Source organism: Saimiri boliviensis, chromosome 5 (genome assembly GCF_048565385.1).
Source record: "Saimiri boliviensis isolate mSaiBol1 chromosome 5, mSaiBol1.pri, whole genome shotgun sequence".
In the NCBI taxonomy this organism is placed as follows: Eukaryota; Metazoa; Chordata; class Mammalia; order Primates; family Cebidae; genus Saimiri; species Saimiri boliviensis.
Window position 1 is genome coordinate 36,193,699 of NC_133453.1, and position 18,998 is coordinate 36,212,696.

An 18,998-nucleotide genomic window follows, 5' to 3' on the forward strand; every position below is an offset into this window, starting at 1 on the left:
TTATTTAAGTCCTTAGGCTTTCATTGCCTTGTGTGTGAAGGGGGCTGATACTAGTACTCTTGCTGCTGTAACAAATTACCACAAACTTAGTAGCTTAAAACAATACAAATTTATTATTTTGCAGTTTGAAGGTCAGAAGTCTGAAATCGTTCTTTCGGGCTAATTTCAAGGTACTCCTTCTGAAGGCACTAGAGAAAAATCTCTTCCTTGTCTTTTACAGCTTCTAGAGGCTGCCCACATTCCTTGCCTCATGACCCCATCACTCCACCCTCTATTTCCATCTTCATTTCTCCTTCTCTGACTCCCTGGCTCCCTCTTATAAGGCCATTTGGACTACATTGGGTCTACCCAAATAATACAGGATAATCTTCTCATCTCAAAATCCTTCACTTAATCACATGTGCAAAATCCTTTGCTCACAAAATCACATGTGCAAAGTTGTTTTTGCAATGTATGGTAACTTATTCACAGGTTCTGGGGATAAGGACATGGTCATCTTTAGGAGACCATTATTTTGCTTACCACACCATTTCACAAGATGGCTATAACAATATAAAAGACAATTATGTGTGAAAACTACCTAAATCAATGCCTGACATACATGAAATGGCAATAAATGTTGGCTGTAATTTTTACTAACCCTTTCCCCTCCTCCCTTCCTATTCTTCATGCTGAAGACTCTTACTTTGTTTATTTCATCCAGCCACCTTCAGTCTCTCCCTTTCTGGGGAGAAATTTTACAAAGGACAAAGATCTGGTATAGGGGTAATATAAATTAGAAGTATGTCCCTTCCAAATCTCATGCTGAAGTGTAATGCCCAATGCTGGAGGTGGGTCCTGTTGGGAGGTGTTTGGCGGGTAGATAGACCCTTCATGAATGACTTGGTGCTGTCCTCACGATAATGAATGTGTTCTTGTTCCAAGTTAATGCAAAATCTGGTTGTTTAAAAGAGTGTGGTATCTCTCCCTTCTCTTGCTTCCTCACTGGCCATGTGACACCCTCACTCCCACTTCACCTTCTGCTATAAGTAAAAGCTCCCTGAGGACTCACCAGAAGCAAAACAGATGCCAGTGCCTTGCTTCCTGTACAGCCTGCTGAACCATGAGCCAATTAAACCTATTTTTTTATATAAATTACCCAGCCTTGGATATTTATTTACAACAGAAAAATAGGCTACCACAAGGAAGAATTAATGAGTTCTGTTCTGAATGTATTGAATTTGAAGTACTTGCAGGGCAAATGGATGAAAATGGTTAGGCAATTGGGAAAACTGGCTCAGAGGAGATATTGGGGGTGAATATAGGTTTTAGAATCATGGATATGATCCAATTCATAGGGTTCCATGTCATTGATGAGAGAGCATATAAAACAAGAAAGAAAGATTGAAGAGGAGCCCTGGGAAGCAACACCATTTAAAGGGAGGGAGAAGACTCTCCAAGGAGACTGTGAACAAATGAATAGAGAGGTTCAAGTACACAGAGAAGTAAGAGATGCCTCTAAGGCTAATGTGGGAGAGGATTCCAATGCGTATGGTCACAAAAGTCTAACAGGGATGAGAAAGATGAGGACTAAATGTGGCAGGTAAGTTGGGAGTAGTCTTTTTTGGTAGAGTTTCAGTTGAATAGTGGATGCATAAACCAGATTTTAGTTGTCATGTTTGCTGCATGTTTCAATGAATTGCTGGAGTGAATGACTGGTGAGAAACAAAGCAAGTGAGGCTTTATAAAAATGGGCTGTTGGCCGGGCATGGTGACTCACACCTGTAATTACAGCACTTTGGGAGGCTGAGACAGGCAGATTACCTGAGATCGGGAGTTCAAGACCAGCCTGGTCAACATGGTGAATCCTCATCTCTACTAAAAATACAACAATTAGCCAGGTATGGTGGTACTTGCCTGTAATCCCAGCTACTTGGGAGGCCAAAGCAGAATAGCTTGAACTCGCACGGCAGAAGTTGCAGTGAGCCAAGATCGCACCACTGTACTCCAGCCTGGGTGACAGAGCGAGATTCCATCTGAAAAAAAAAAGAAAAAAAAAAAAAAAAAAAAAAAAAAAAGCCTGTTACAGAAATAAAAGGATGTGGTGGCAGCTTAAGTGGTCATAGACAGGAGAATATTTGTTTTAGGGTGAAGTAGAGTTGGCTGCATTTATAGGCCCTGGGGAGAAAGCCAGTAGAAAAGTGGATATTATTGAAACGAACTAGGGATGTAATTCATGGAACAAGTCCTTAAGAGAAGCTTGGAGGAGGTTAGATTAAGCAAACAGTTGAAAGAGATAAGGATGGATAAAATGATGGGTAAGTCTGAATAGGAAAAGGAAGGCTTTAAAGGAAGTTCTGCCTGACTGCCTTTTTTCTGTGAGGTTGAAGGTAAGGTGGTCTATTTAGAATGACAGTGGCAGTGTGAAGAGCATATGACTTTGAGTTTCAAAGATCTATTGCTGTGAATTAAAAGGTGAACCAACTGGGATCATCTAAAGCTTGCTAACATGACTATGGACTCAGTGGAGTTCAAGAACCATACATTTTCAATAGAGCCCATCAGCATGGTTATACAGTTTTCTCTAACAGGAATCTGAGCATTAGCATGATGGGTGGTTCTAGTTACTTCACCAGCAACATGCATTGGCCTGCCCATATCATTTCTGAATTTCCTAGGTGCTTAACTTGACTTCAGGCACCTACTCATTAATCCACACGCTAGACCTTCATGTCATTTAAAACTACTCCCTCTCAAAGCTCTTTTTCTAAAATTGCCCTCTACAGATTCATACACTTCTTACCACTCCCACCCCTTCTCTCCATTAAGATTTGCTCTTCCCCTGCCTTCACCTTGACCTTCAGACTCAACCTTGATTTTGTCACACCATTCTTTTCTTTTGAATTAATTTACTTTCCTGGTCAGCCTATAGTCTACTTTTAGCCTTTGCATACTTTTACTTTCATCTTTATGTAAACACGAAGAAGAAATTGACATCCTTTTTCTTTACTGCATCTCTGTCATAGAGAGACATATAGTTTGAGAATGAATGTTGAGCTTGCAGCTGTTTGGGCAAGTGCATGTACTATTTGAAACAATTCTGGTCTTGGAAGACTAGTAAAATTGTGAGGCAATTCCCAGAGTCTGAGTCTGTTCTTGAGTGGGCCCACCTTGGGATGGTCTTGGAGTCAGTAGGTGGAATAAAAGTCTTAAGGGCACACCTCACTCATCTCCAGTCTTAGACTTCCAGAAGTTCACTTCTCTTTCCCTAAATTTCATTTATTTATCCTCTTTATTGGGAAAACCAAGTAACTTTCTAGTGGCTGAAAGGCAAGGTATTATTTCACTGGAACTCAGTACTAAATCAGCTGTGGGAATAAGATTTATTTTGCACTCTGAGCCACTACCAGGTATGAGCTCACAGTGAGTACTAATCAGAAAAAGAGAACTTGATAAATTCTTGACATTCATTTGCAAAACTCATTCAACCTTATCCCACTTATCATTCTCATATACTTAATTGTCTATGATAGAAAATGTTAGCTCTTACGTTACTGGTAATTTGAAGGATTCTTAAGATAAAAGGAGCATGGCCTTTCATAATTCACATAGAGAAGAAGGATGTTATCATGGAAAGCTAGACAAATATGACCCTGTATAAGTTACATCTCTCTGGCCCCAGTTCCTACATCTCTCTGGCTCCAATCAAATAGGGGGATAAACATACCTACTGTATATGTTTATCTTCTTGTTAGGATTATAGAAAATTATGTTGCAAAGTATCAAGAATGGTGCCTAGTGGTATGTCTGTGAGACTGGCTGTTGCCAACTTATCATCACCATCACCGTGCTCTTCCCAGTCCTGAAACTACATATCCCAGAGTCTACGTCCCAGCACAGTTCTGAGTTATACCTTGGCCATGAGGATTAGACACGGCAGCTTCCTTTATGTGGTCCTTTGCAGATTCTTCAAGATCCTGCACTGCAGTCTCAGTTTATGCTTCTACTTCAATGACTAGATATTCACAACTTCTAGACTCTAGTGTGAGTTCTGATTATGCCACCCATGCTAGTGCTTTTGGGAAGTGGTTTGTGACTGTTTTTCTAGGTAATGGTTAATTTTATAAGTCGACTTGACTGGCTTAAGGGACGTCCAGATCGCTGATAAAACTTTAATTCTGGGTATATCTGTGAGGGTGTTTCTGGAAGAGATTACACATTGAATCAGTAGCCTAAGAAGATGCACCCTTATCAGTGTGGGTAGGAATCATTGAGAGCCCCCCGCAGAAAAAAAAAAAAAAAAAAAAAAAAAAAAAAAAAAAAAGATGAAGGAAGGAGAAATAATCTCTCTTTTGGTGAGTGAGACATCTGTCTTGCCCTGTCTCAGGCCTTCAGACTTCAGGATTTAGACGAGCAGTCTTCCTTGTTCCCAGGCTTTAACATCAGAGTATGAGTGACATCATCAGCTACTCTGGCTAGTAGACTTTAGAATTGGACTGAATTATACCACTGGCTTTCCTGGTTCTCCAGTTTGCAGACAGCAGATTGTGGAACCTCTCGGTTTCTACAATTCCATGAGCTAATTCCCATAATAAATCTCCTCTTACATATCTATATACATTCTACTGCTTCTGTTTATCTGGAGAAACCTGACTAATATATCTAAGTTCTCCATTTGTAGGTTTCCAGCTCCTCTTTCCCTAGCTTGAGATGGCTGTGTCTTTTCAACCAATCCTAGGTTGGTATCCTATCATAATACCTCTATGAAATTCATTCCTACAATTATGCAACTCTAGATTAGAAAATAATCTCACTGAAGCATTTACTTTTTTTAAGTTATTTTGGCTCTATTTTTACATAATGATCCAAACTTTTTTACTAATTTTTATAGGCAGATTTTTATGTTCTGTCAAAAGGAGAGTTTTATATTCGTTTATCCATTTCTATAAAACCTCAAACATCAAATAACTATTTTTAAAACTGGACTTTATTGGTATTTTATGAACCTCTTCAATTAATCTGACAAACTGAAATTTACCACTGCTGCCACTGCTAGTCTGTGTTATTATCCCAATCCATTCCTCCCTTTATGATTTACTGAGAATGAATCTCCTGTTAAGTGGTTAACAATTAGTTTTTCATCTATTTCTCCACAAATTACTCTGCTGCATACATATGCTAAAGCTATAATTCATAAATGAGAGTGAATGGTGTGTATTTTCTAATCTTGTGAGTAATACTTTAGATTGATTGTAACAGTGTGAATAAGCTATTTTTAGTAATGTGCAGTCTTGTCCAAAGTTCCTACTGGAGAGTCAGAAAAACTAGGGTCTCAGAAGCTGGGTGTAGGTGGTGTTGGGCACAGGAATAGACAGGAGTGAAAGGGAACTGATGGCTGATTTCTAGGCTAAGGTGGAAAGCAAGTCAGAGAACTAAGGCTTCAAGGATGGATAAAGAGCAAAGTGACAATGGCTAATGGCTGTTGAGCTCTTATGTCTCAGTCCTTGTTCTAAGTGCTCTTCCCAAAGTATTAGCTTAATTCCCAACCCACAATCCTAGAAAGTACTTATTATTACTAAACCCCCATATCAGTCAGGGTGAGGTATCAGAGAGTAGCAAAAATGTGGGACGTTCAAGGACTGGAAAGGCAAAGGGAGGAACAGTGTCACGGGGGCCCAGTGATTGCTGCCGCCGTAGAGAAAGAGCCACTGCCAGAGCTGATCTTGGAGGGCTGTGGCCAGTGGCAGATCTACAGTGCTGAGAGGGAAGGAGGATATTAAGAAATACTCCAACCTCTCTTCCTTCTGCAACCTGACCTGCCATTGGCTAAACCCAAGCAAGTCTCACTGAGCCTATCTGCAAGGCTTTGTTTGGGGGTGGGGGCCAAATAGAAAATAACCAACACTACTTTCCATTTTAGAAATGAGGAAATCAAGGCTCAGAGAGGTTAAATACTTTCTCAAGTTTACGCAGTCAAAATGTGGTGGGGCCAAGATTCCTACCTTCATATCTAGTTTGTCTGAAAGCATTGCCTCTGGAGGCTTCTGCAAGGAAGCAGGTTGATGGGGTGGGTACTTGCCAAAATCCTCTGGGTTAATGGTATAAAACAGGCAGAATCCAAACAGGGAAAGCCTGTGGCTGAAATTGTAGCTGAATTCATCAAAAAAGCCATTAAGTTCAGACAAACTTTTTGAAAAATAATCTTTTTATATATAAAATAATTCACTTCATTTGCAGGAAAATCCATTTGCCAAGAAATTTTCAAAAGTATTCTTGTGGTTATGCCTGAATGGTGCCAAACATCTAGATGAAAATAAAATTAACTGACTCTTTCTCAAAATTCGAATTTTGGGCAGCAAAATATTTTAATATTTTAGTGAGTTTACTAGCCAAATATTATAATAACTAAGATTTGAGTAAGTCTTTGTAGTTTTAACAAAAACTTTCATACGGTGTACATTACCTCATTTAATCTACATAATAATCTTGCTGTCTTAATGTTACTATTCTAATTTTATAAAGAAATTATCTATAATTTCTTATAGAAAATTATAATTATTGGCTTTAAAAAATCAGTAACATGTCCAACATCCAAGAGCTAGTCTATGGTAAGTCCAGATCTCAAAGCTCTCATAATCTTCTGGCTCTAAGTCCTGTGTTCTTTATAATTCACCAAGGAACTTCCTCAGTAAAGAAATACGACAGGTCTTTAGCAAACTGAAAACACAGAAAACAAAACAATCCTGTTATCACTCTTTGCCAGGGATTAAAAGGAAAATGTAATTGCAGTATTTGCTTTTAATTGATGTTTTTTACATTTCCTATTATTCTACATTAAGGACGAAAAACAAGGAGAAACGGGAAACCTACTGGGGCCATAACAGATTCCAAAGGTATAAGGTAGACCCCAGGTCCATTAGCATCCCTGCAGACCTTATTATGAACTTGAAGTTTGAGCAATAGCCCTGGATAATGTTTTAACTGGGCCAGGTCTCCCTCTCACCAGGGAAGTGGTCTGAATTTCAAAGCTAGGTGTAGGCTGTAGGCTTCAAAAAGAAACAGACCCTTTCTCCCACTCACAGCTAGTGCGGAACCTGGGACAGAGTAGATTCACAATATCTATTACTAAAATAAATGAAAAAAAAAACCATTCCATCTGCATGTAAACCACTAGACCAATAATGAAACCAAGATGTGATCATTCACAAAGCAAACTAAGTACTTCATTGTTTATCTATTCCTGGGGCCAATGAGATGTGTGTAGAAGCACTTTAAAAGTGTAAAACGTTCTATGAAAGTGTAATACCACTACTACTACTGCAACAAACGGTACTACTCTTACCATGTTTGTTATCTTCATCCTCATTATTTTTATGCTACCATTGCCATTGCACAGTTCTGTGCGCTCAAGCCAAATTGACAAAATCCCCATCAGTGTACTGCATATCTGCTTCTCCTGAATAATCCTTCAGGCTGCTGTGCTTTATGGACTACATCAACTTCATTGCTCTCTGGCTTCTGTTGGGTTTGATCTATGGGAAGCCCATCAGGAAACTGGAGAATGAGAGGAGAGAGAGGTCAGAGTATTTATTTCCTCGGTTTCTTAGCTTCTGTCTCTTGGGTGACTCTACTGTGCCTTAGTCCCTGCAACAAGGATGATGGTTCCTATCAGATGGCTCTTTTCTCCAGTCAGAGATCTCCCCAGTTAGAGTAAATGCTCCCGGCTACTGCTTCTTAAGCCCAGGGTGGTGATGGCTTTCCATACTTTGCCAGCTCCAGCGTGCTTCACTATTCCTTGTTGAGTTCCCAGAACCACATCTATACCTTTACAGACAGTCCCTTTGCTAAATTCTTTTCAATTATTCTTGTTAAGTTTGCCATTTGTTTCCTGCCAGGACCATGACTGATACAGACAACTGAGCACTTCAGTATATGATGAAAAACATAAAACAAGCAGAAAAGATGCTTTTCTCCCCGTGCATCAGCCCCTACTTTTCTCTGAAAACATTCCAACCCCTATTACCCTTGCTGTACCATGCAACTACCACTGGTCTCCTCCCATGGCACAGACTGTGGCCTATGTCCCAATGTCTGTGCCAATGACAAAGGAGTCAGATGACAAGGCACATGCTCCAGCAGCTTGTCCTGAAACTGGGAAAACAATGCAAGAGAGAGTATCACTTACTGAGTGTCACCCCCCCAGGAAAACGGATAACACGAAAATAGATGAGTGCAGACACAGAGATATGAGAAGGACAGATAAGGTGGAAAGAGAGAGAAAAGGTCAGAAGAAAAAAGGGAGTAAAAGAGCAAAGAAGGTGTCAGGGCCATCTATTGATATTAAAATGCAAGCCATTTAAAAACCAAAGGAAATGTAGAATTGAAAGAGCTATGCTTACAAAAAGCACTGCAGACACAATTCTACTTGAGGGACAGATATAGACTGTGTCTGACAGGTAAGGGAAACCAGGAAAGGAAAGAACTGATTGAACTGGGCCATGGATAGAAGCATAAGGTTAGCAATAAAATGTACTCTATTTGCTCAAAGTAGAGATCAAATATTTGATTCCTAATGGGTTGATTAGACTCACTCTTAACTAATTTATATAAATTTTCTGCTTTCCATACAGATATTAACATCATGTAGATATAAGTGGTAGCTGGATACTTTTGCAAAATGAGCTTAAAATTATGGAAATAGAAAGAAACAACTGGGGTCTCTGCCTCTTAAATGCTACTTCCTATTTTAGTTCTTCTGATGGGATGGAAGGAAGAAAAGTTAGATTTGCACAGGAGACTCCTAGGCGATCTATATTTAAAAGCTCTTTCATGTGGAGCAGCACAGTTGGGAGTACACTTCAGAGGCTGATGGCGTTATTTAATTATGCTGATGTTTCCCTGTGTTCCTCCAGTTCTCTGAACGGTGTGTTAATACCCCGCCAGGTGGTTGTGCAGGAGCAATGAACAGAGGGCGTGGCAAACAGTCTCACTGTATTTAGCCAGATCATGCAGAAGAGAAGACTGATGAGAAATAATTAAACACACTCACAATTTATAGCATGATAATTGACAATTAGAACATTTAAGAGGTTTCTAAAAAAAAATTTAAGAATCCATTGTATCCTTGGAAACGTTTGCTACCAGAGTTTCAATCTTGTGTTTAGGTTTTCATGTACATGTTAGCAAATGAAAAGTTGAAAATAACATCAAATAAAAAGTTTAAAATAACATTGAGAGGAGGGAATCTGTATATATACATTCCATATTTTGCCATCTTTAAAAAATTTATCTTCGGAGAGATGTACTTTTATTGTTTACTTCTCAGTTTTCTAATCTCTAGTTTATTCTGGTGCATATATCTTGTTGGGCTGTATGGTGCCAATTAAAATATTCATATCACAGAATAGATTCCTATTTTTTTAATATAGCTGCTCTTATATCACACACTCTTCTTGATGTTTTTCATCTTTTTAGAGCCAAAATGGGGTGTAAACATTTTAAGAACATTTAATTCCAACACATATATATTCTTCATTTGAAATTGGAATTGATTTCCATTTTGTGCTATTAAAATAAATGTACTATTCCCAGACATTTAAGGGCCTTACGGCTGCTTGATTTCTCTTCTATATCATGTTTAGTTCATCAACCAAACTATAGCTTCTCAATCATTTTAGGACATAATCTATTTTTTTGCATTGTTATGAATATGAAATCAGATGCCAGAATGACACTTATTTCTCTATCCTTAAACTCTCTAGTGACTGAGGTGAAAGTAATACCCCAATGGAAATCAGTTTTTACAATAATCTCCATAGTTGTTATCTTTAATCCCTTTAATTTGAGCTGTTAAAGCCATTTAATTCTCACTTATACCAACATCTATAATACATAATAATAATACAAACATTCCCTATTTGTATTATTATGTATTTGTATAAATTTGTATAAAATAAAAATTTTACATTTTTCCTACTCTGTTTTGAAAATTTTGAGACCTATATAAAAATAAAAACCAATTAGTATGACAGACACCTGTATACCCATAACTAAGTTCACCAATTTTGAAATGTTGTCATATTTATTTCTCTCTCTCCGTGTGTGTGTGTGTGTGTGTGTGTGCATGTATGTATTAGTCCATTTGTGTTACTGTAAAGGAATATCCGAGGCTGGGTAATTTATAAATAAGAAAGGTTTGATCAGCTCCTGGTTTTACAGGCTGTATGGGAAGTGTGGTGCCAGCACCTGCTTCTTGTTAGGGCCTCAGAAAGCTTCCAATCATGACTGAAGGTGAAGGTGGAGCAGGCACAGCACATGATGAGAGAAACAGCAAGAGTGTGTGCCGGGGGTGTGGTGGCAGGGGATCCCAGACTTGTAAACAACCAGACCTTGAATAAACTGAGTGAAAATTTACTTCTCATCAAGGGGTTGGTGCTAAACCATTTATGAGGGATCTGCCTCCATGATCTAATCACCTCCCACCAGACCACACCTTTAACATTGGGAATCACATTTCTTTTGAATCTTATATTTTATTTATTTATTTTTCATGGACATTTATTTTAAGTTCTGGGGTACATGTGCAGGATGTGCAGGTTTGTTACAAAGATAAATGTGTAGCATGATAATTTGCTGCAAAGATCAACCCATCACCTAGGTGTTAAGCCCAGTGTCCATTAGCTATTCTTCCTGATGCTCTCCCTCAGCCCCCACCTCTGACAGGCCCCAGTGTGCGTTGTTTCCCCCAATGTGTCCATGTGTTCTCATTGTTCAGTGCCCACTTATAAGTAAGAACATGCCATGCAGTGTTTGGTTTTCTGTTCCTGTGTTAGTTTGCTGAGGATAATGGTTTCCAGCTCCATCTATGTCCATGCAAAGGATATGATCTTGTTCCTTTTCATGGCTGTATAGTATTCCATAATGTATATGTACCATATTTTCTTTAGTCTATCATTGATGGGCATTTGGGTTGATTCCATATCTTTGCTCTTGTGAATAGTGCTGCAGTGAAAATATGCATGCATGCGTCTTTATAATAGAATGATTTATATTTCTTTTTAACATGAGACTTGGAGGGGACACATTTCAAAACCATGTCAATATATTTGTCAAATATTTGCAGGCAAGTTGCAGACATCTTTCTACTTTACCTGCAGATACTTCAGCATGTGTTTCCAAGGAACAAGGATATTCTTCTAAATAGCTACATTATCATTCTCATACCTGAGAAATCTAATATTAATACAACTGTGTCACCTAATATGCAAGCTAGATTCAGATTTCCCTAATCATTTCAATAATGTTTTTATAGCTATATTTTTTAAATCTTGGATCTAATTAAATATCATATATTGCCATTAGTTGGCTTTTGTAAAAATCTGCTTTATAGATTTTATTTTTCTTCTAATGTACATACAAAAATGGGGTGTTCACAGGTGTGACAGATGCTGTTGATGACTCCCTCATATTCCTGTGGCTCACCTAGAGCCTTGGCAGACATTGACTGTCTGAGGACGGCTTCTTGCCTCCTGTGCCTATGGTCACTCAACCTCCCTGCCACAGGGCTGTCTGCAGAGCCATGGGAGCTCGCTCAGCCTTCAAGCAGGATAGCTTGGAAGAGCTGGATATTTCAGCACCCCAGGGCCAACTTTCCATCCATGAAGTTCACAAGTTGGTGCGTGAATGCCCAAACTTCTCTTCCTTTGGTGGAACAATCCCGATGCTTGTTCTCCATATCACCTTAGAGGGAGCTAGAGCCCAGTTCTTCTTGCCCATTAGCACAGTTTGGGGGACCTTCCGTGCTGCCCTGTCCCTCTCACACTCAAGTGTACTTCCTGTCATTATCTCCCAAAAATGCTATCTGTACCTACGACCTTGTTTAAGAATCTACTTTTTGGAGAACCCAAACTAAATTGTCCACCATCATACCCAAACTAATGGCAAACCAGGATTTGGACTCAGGCAGCCTGGCTGCAGAAATGATGCTCTTAATCTCTAAACCAAACATCATTTTACATACAGATTTCCCTACAGGGTTAAGTCACTTAGTTAAGGTCTCAAATCAGTATTTAGGGCTGAAATGGAAGCGCAAACTCATATTTGACTCATTCCAAAGCTTTCAACAATAACATCATTTAAACCCAGTGGAGCCTCAAAATGCCGAATATAATAAGAGTAACAGAGTCTAGATTACTTTCCCTCTTGAATTACAATGTTTAACTTTTTTCTTTATTGCAGAAAAATTTAGTAAAGATTTCCTTTACTAAAATCTATGAATCAACAAATATTCATTGAACCATGACTGAGTTCCAGGGGCTATGCTGGGTGGGGGGTAGTCATTTATCTCTACCCTCAAGGAGATTACAGTATAGTAATTGTAATTTATTATAATTACTCAACAACAACATTAATAATAATAAAACACACACACACAGAAACTCTGCGTCTCAATAGAGAGAATTAATTTGTCATTCCACTCTTTTTCTCCAAGATATGTCCTTGTTATGACATTCCTCACTTTATTGTAGTTGTCTATTTATGTATCTGTGTCTCCCACCAGACTTTGAGTTGTTCAAGGTCAGGGATTCCATTTTATCCTCAGAATCCAGCCCTGGTCTTAGCAGATAGCTATTAATTTATCTATCTATTCCACGTAGCCAGAGACTAAGCATATTACATGCATTGCCTTTTTAAATACGCAAAACAATCCCATAATGTAGCACCTATTATTGTCTTCGTATTCATTAACAAGGGCTTGTGGCCTGGGGGTTTGCTAAGTTCACATAGGGGCTTGTGGGCTGGGGTTTGCTAAGTTCACATGGCTACAAAGTAGCAGAGTTGAGATTCAGTCCTAAAATTTAGTGTGATCTCTTGCTCCTTTCTATACTCTATGTCCCGATAGTTGAGCTCTTCTGAAAACAGGGATCACTGAAAACGGTTCTGATCGCTTTAAAATTGTGCAAAATATTGCTGCTGCCAAGCCTCTCAATATGGCTGCACCCCCCAGCAGATGAGACAGCTGCCTTGTCTCAATTAACCTTTACTGAGATCGAGTTGGGTTGACATTAGCTCCCTAAGCACCTCTTCAATCACTGATTCATTCATTCATGCATTCATGGATTTTCATTTCAAATCACTCCTTTGTGAACCAAGTTGGGAAATTCTCATTTTCACACATCACCTATTTTGATGGATTCTGCTCGGTTATTTTCTATTTTCATGATTGACCAGCAGCCGTTTATACATTTTTTCAACCATCATCTCCTTTGCAGCAGTAGGCCTTCGACCTGTGATTGCTTTCAAGGAGGTATATTGCCAGTTGTTTTTTTTTTTCTTTCTTTTTTCTTGTTTTTCTTTTCTTTTTTTTTGACTGCAGTTTCCTGGTAGCTTCTTCAGTTTTCAAATGAAATTGACCAAGATTTCTGTCACTTCCACATCTATGAAATCTTGGTATACATATGCACACATGTGCGTGCACACACACACACACACACACACACACACACACACACAGAGATATCAAGAGAGAGAGAGAAAATAAAGACAGAGAGAGAGAGAGAGAGAGTGCATGTGCACCAAATTTTCAGCACCTTCATTAGTACTGATGGGGAATGTACTAATAGGAAATTTGCTAGTCATTTAAGTGGTGGATGTGCCAGCTACAGATTTTCCTGGTAGGGTGGCTAAGATGGGTTTTGTAAATAAAGTTTTATTGGAACATAGCCATGCCATTTATGCATTGTCTGTGGCTGCTTTTGTGCTACAACAGAAAGTTTGAGTAGTCACAACAAGAGAACAGATAGCCTGCAAAACTTAAAATATATATTATCTGTTTTTTTACAGAAAAATGTTGGAACAGAGAAAAGAGCACAGTTACACAATCTCTGTTTGCACCTTGACTCTGCCTCCTAATAACTCAGCTAGCTTGGGAAAATCATAATCATTCTGTTTTTTTAATCTATAAAATTATGTTAATAATGAATATGAAAATACTTTGTATTTGGTCAACTTTTATCCAGATTTTAACTGTAAAATACCTGGGGAGAGCAGGACTGGCAACTATATCAGTTAGCTATTGCTGCATACAAACTGCCCTCAAACTCAGTGGCTAAATAAAACAACAATTTATGATTTTTACAAGTCTTTAGGTCAGGTTGGTGTTGGCTGATCTTGACTAGGCTCAACTGAGTGAATTTTCTGGTCTCTGCTGAACTCCATCACACACTTCGTGGCTGCATGGAGGATGTTTTTTATGTGCTTGTATTTCATCTTCTTCCTGGGACCAGTAGGCTAGCCTACGCAAGAGCATTGGCACAAGAGAGCAAGCCTAATCACATAAGCACTTTCAAAGACTTGCCAGGCATCATAACAGATAAAATCCCTTTGGCCAAAGAAAGTTCACATGGTCAAGGTCAGGAGAAGCCGTAATAGGGGGCCAGGGCAAGGTCACATGGCAAAGGATGTGGATACAGGGAGCAGTGAAGATTTGAGGTTATTTATGAAATGTATAAAGCAGAGTTTGAAAAAATGAGATGGTGAGATAAAAATTGGTACAACTTCTCTGGACAACAGTTGGCACTCACATAAGAAAAACATTACATGTAAGTGTAGTATTTCACTCAGTTATCACAATTCTAAACATTTATATTAGGAGAATCATCATGGATGAATATAAAGATTTATCAGTAAGGATACTTGCTACAACATTGATGATAAGGGTAAAAACCTGAAAACAAATGTCCAAAAATGGAATCATAGTGAATAAATTATGGCCCATCTACATGATGGAATAATATAAAACCAATAAAAATGAGGATACAGACAAATAATGCTATGGAAAAAAATGCATGATATATTGCATAGTGAAAAACATCATAAAACAGTTTCTATAATATAACCATGTTTTGTTAAAAATGAATATATATACATATACACACATACATAGATGAGAGACTGTGTATATATTAAAATATTAACAGTGGCTAGTGTGAAAAGATTAGCATGAAATTTTATTTTCTTCTTTGTAATTTTTCTGAACTATCCAAATTTTCCAAAATGATCATGTGTTTTTAAATAAAAATTGCTTTACACAAGATAAAATAAATTAAATCATCTTTTAAAAAAAGTGTGGGGAAGGAGTATGGCAGAAGCAATCAGTATATATGCCATGGGTTGCTGATTCTTGCCTTAAGATTTTTTCTTTGTTCTGCCAGAGGCATTGTAAGATAATGTGCACTTCATCTATTGATTGAAAATGCATCTTATTTCAAAGGAGTAACTTGTTGGACAGGAATCATTTATGTCTATGTAGCTATGCATCAATTGTACTGCTCTTGTTTAAGTTATTTATCATGAAATAGAATTATGATTAATCTCAACCTAAATGTTTTTTATGTACAACTATTCCCTTGCCACTTGCAAAAGCCTATGTTTTAACTTGAAACACCTAAGAGAAGGCAGATTACAACAGTATTGTCAGGTTTTGTACTAATATATTGAAAAATAATATAATTGTCAACATGTGACATATTAGAAGAAAAATAAATTCAGACTAAGTACATGACTCATTTACATGCTTTTTCCTTCAGCCTGTGGTCCGCTCCTCTCATACTTCTTGTTGTTATACCTGTTAAGATTTACATTGTGGAGAGGAAGTTTCCTTCTTCACAGCTATCTTTGGTCAATAGAAATGTATCCAACAAAGCATTAATTCTATTCTCAAATAAGAACCACTCATGAATGTTCATGGATACAGTGAGGCACTAATTAATCATTAAGAATATACATAGAATGAGGCAATGCCATGGGCCTTGAAAGACATATAAGCTACCTATTTCAGAACAAAATAATAATAATATGAATAATAATAATAAATATGATAATTGCACATGCTTAAATTTTTATAATTGCATATCTTTAAAAATTTATCATTACATATGTTTATCAAAATAAATGGTATAGACACAAATATTCAAAAGCTGGCAGCATGTATGGTTCCAAGTCTGCCACTAGGAAACACATCTCACTATATTCAAGTGCTCTTTTTTCAATAACTTTAATGCACACTGAAAATTATAAAAATTTGCTTGTAGCTTTTATGATAACCCACAAACTGCTTTACAGAAAATACTTTTAGGGGAATGAATAAATTAATTGTGATATCAACATACAATGGAATATTACACAGTGATGAAGATGAATGAATTAAAGCCACAGATATCAACAAGAATGAGTTTTACAAAAATAATGTCAAACAAAAATGCAAGTTGCAAAATTATACTTACAGTACACTTGTGTTATTCTTATGAAGTTTAAAACCATGTAAAATAATAGTAAATACTGCATAGAGACATACATATAGTAGGTAGATGTAACATGTCCACACGTAGCTGTTTACTATCTATACATTAGCTGGGCATTAGTGATTATAAATCCCAAACTCAGCAGAAGGGTTCTTGCTGAGAGCAAACGGTGAAGTACATTTGAGGAAAAGTTTATAGAGGGCTTTCAATGTATGGGTAATATTTTAATTCTATACTTGGTAGGTGAGTGAGATGGAATTTATGATGTTATTTGTATACCTTTCTATGTGACTGAATTATGCTGTAATAAAATTTTAAATTAATGTTCTGGAAGGTTCAGGTAGATGCCCTTGGATACAAGTATGACTAAAGAAAGAAAATTTTTCATCAATATTAGATAAAAAGGTGGCAAATTGATTTAAAAGGATTTACAGCAGTGCATTAGGTAAAATACATTATGGTGAAAACTTGAACACAGTTTTTAAGAATATGAACTCAGTACAACTATGTGGACCAAAGTTCGTCCATCCAGGAACTTACTCGTGCTGACACACATATTTGCACTGAAGGCCCTTAATTTCAAGAAACTGCTTACTGAGTGTTGAGGAAAGTTTCTGTGCCTGAGAATTTAGTGTCGTTAATCTTCTGCCACATTTGTGCTAGGTCCATTAGACCATTTCAAGTCTTGTCTGTTTTTATTACTTGTTATATTTCTAGTAAAGTTAAAGCTTTTAACACTGCTTGGGTGCCGGTGAAGTTGATGAATTCCTCCGCTACTGATGGTGTCTCATGCTGATCCTCTAATGGGTGTATTGAAATATAATCTGCTGGGTTATTTTCTTTCCCTGGCCCATGCACAATTTTATAACCATAACCACGTAGATATTATAAACCCCATCACTCAGAGCACATAGCTTCCTCGAACTGTGAACTGCCAAATATTGTCATGAGTACCTGATGATCTGTTACCACAGTAAATGCCGAGCCGTAAATGAATAAATGACAGTGTATGAAAACTGGGAGGGCTGGCAGGTCTCTGTCAAGTCCCCGAGGATGGTTAGGACACTCTTAAAATCAGTCTTGCAGAGAAGAAAGTAAATGCACTTTCACCTAGTTTGGAACACAAGATATATTTTCACAGATTTAAGAAAGCCTTCATAAATCTGGTGATGGAGTCTTTTTGTTTTTTCTTACTGTCAGTTAATGACCTGTAAGTTTGGATAGTGCAAAGCATGCCAGAGTTATTACCTTCATTTTCATTTGTCAAATGGCTGGGAATACACAAAATTATTTTACAATGCTTGACACTATAATAGCTTCCCAGTCAATGAGGCAGTAGAAAAGCCATATTTTTAAATGGGTCCCAAATTCTGACTTCTTAAGCAACTGAGACATGGTTGGTCTTGGTGTCAGTGTCTCCATCTATAAAATGGAGATACTAATAGTTTCCCTCTTGTAGTATATATACACAATGGAATACTACTTAGCCATAAAAAGGAATGAATTAATGGTATTCACAGTAACCTGGATGGGATTGGAGACTATTAGTCTAAGTGCAGTAACTCAGGAATGAAAAACCAAATACTGTATGCTCTCACTCATAAGTGGGAGCTAAGCTATGAGGATGCAAAGGCATAAGAATTACACAAGGGACTTTGGGAGCTCAGGGGGAAAGTAAGGAAAGGGGGTGAGGGATAAAAGACCACAAATTGAGTGTAACATATACTGTTTAGGAAATGGGTGCACCAAAATCTCACAAATCACCACTAATGAACTTACTCATGTAACCAAATACTACCCGATCCCCAAAAACCTATGGAAACAAAAAAAAGTTTAAAAATATCTATCTCCAGTTATCCCCCACTTCCCCACCGCCCTTCACAGCCTCTGGTAACAATCCTTCTACTTTCTCTGTCTGTGAGTTCAATTGTTTTAATTTTTAGCTCCCACAAATAAGTGGGAACACACATTAAAAAATGAAATCTAAAACAATAAATAGAACAATATATGCAAAAAATTATAGTTTCTCTATCCTGGAGTATTGTAAGGATTAGTTCATGTTTAAAAGGAACTTTAAAAATGCAAAGTACCATAAGAAGTTAGAAAAACAAGCTATAGAATATCTAAATTTTGATTTTTTGACACTCTAAAGCTCAATTATAAGTTTATTTTATTCAATGCCTTCTTTTACATTTTTTATATTAAAAAAGAAAGAACACCAAACTTACTCTACCACATGTTTCCTATGGCTTAGGGTTTACAGTATCCTTCATGTGAGTGCTGAAGATAATAAAATACTTGCTATTTCTAAAAAAAAAAATCACTTTATTTAGGCTACTCTTCAATGTGTTTACAGAACATAGATTGCTTTCCAGTATACTCCTATTTCAAAGATATTTTTTTCCATAAAAAATGGATACAACATTTAAATACTGCTTAGTTGGTGCACACAAAGTTCACTCAGCTTGTAAATTTACCGTGTATCCTTTTGTCTGGCTCTGATCTTTTGAATCTGGACTGCCCTGTTCTTGAGTAGCACCTCACTGGTTATTTCCCCAGAGCAAATGTACACAGAGCTTGCTGAAAGTTTGAAGAAGTTTTATTTACCACTTTATTTTTAAGTTCCTCTATGTTAAATTATACACAAATTCAAAGTGTATTCATGTTATACATGCTGTTTTTAGTGTGTTTTTTTCTTTCTTTCTTGTTTTTTTTTTT

At 37.4% G+C, this 18,998-nt stretch overlaps 1 long non-coding RNA gene across 1 annotated transcript in view; it reads right to left on the reverse strand.

Annotated features, from left to right (window-relative positions):
• Positions 1-1,902: 1,902 nt before the first annotated feature.
• LOC141584453 (uncharacterized) overlaps positions 1,903-18,998 on the reverse strand; it is a 187,809-nt gene continuing 170,713 nt past the window's right edge. The window contains exon 4 of the long non-coding RNA XR_012517504.1: positions 1,903-2,015. This is a non-coding gene — a long non-coding RNA (uncharacterized LOC141584453). The remainder of the gene's footprint in view (positions 2,016-18,998) is intronic.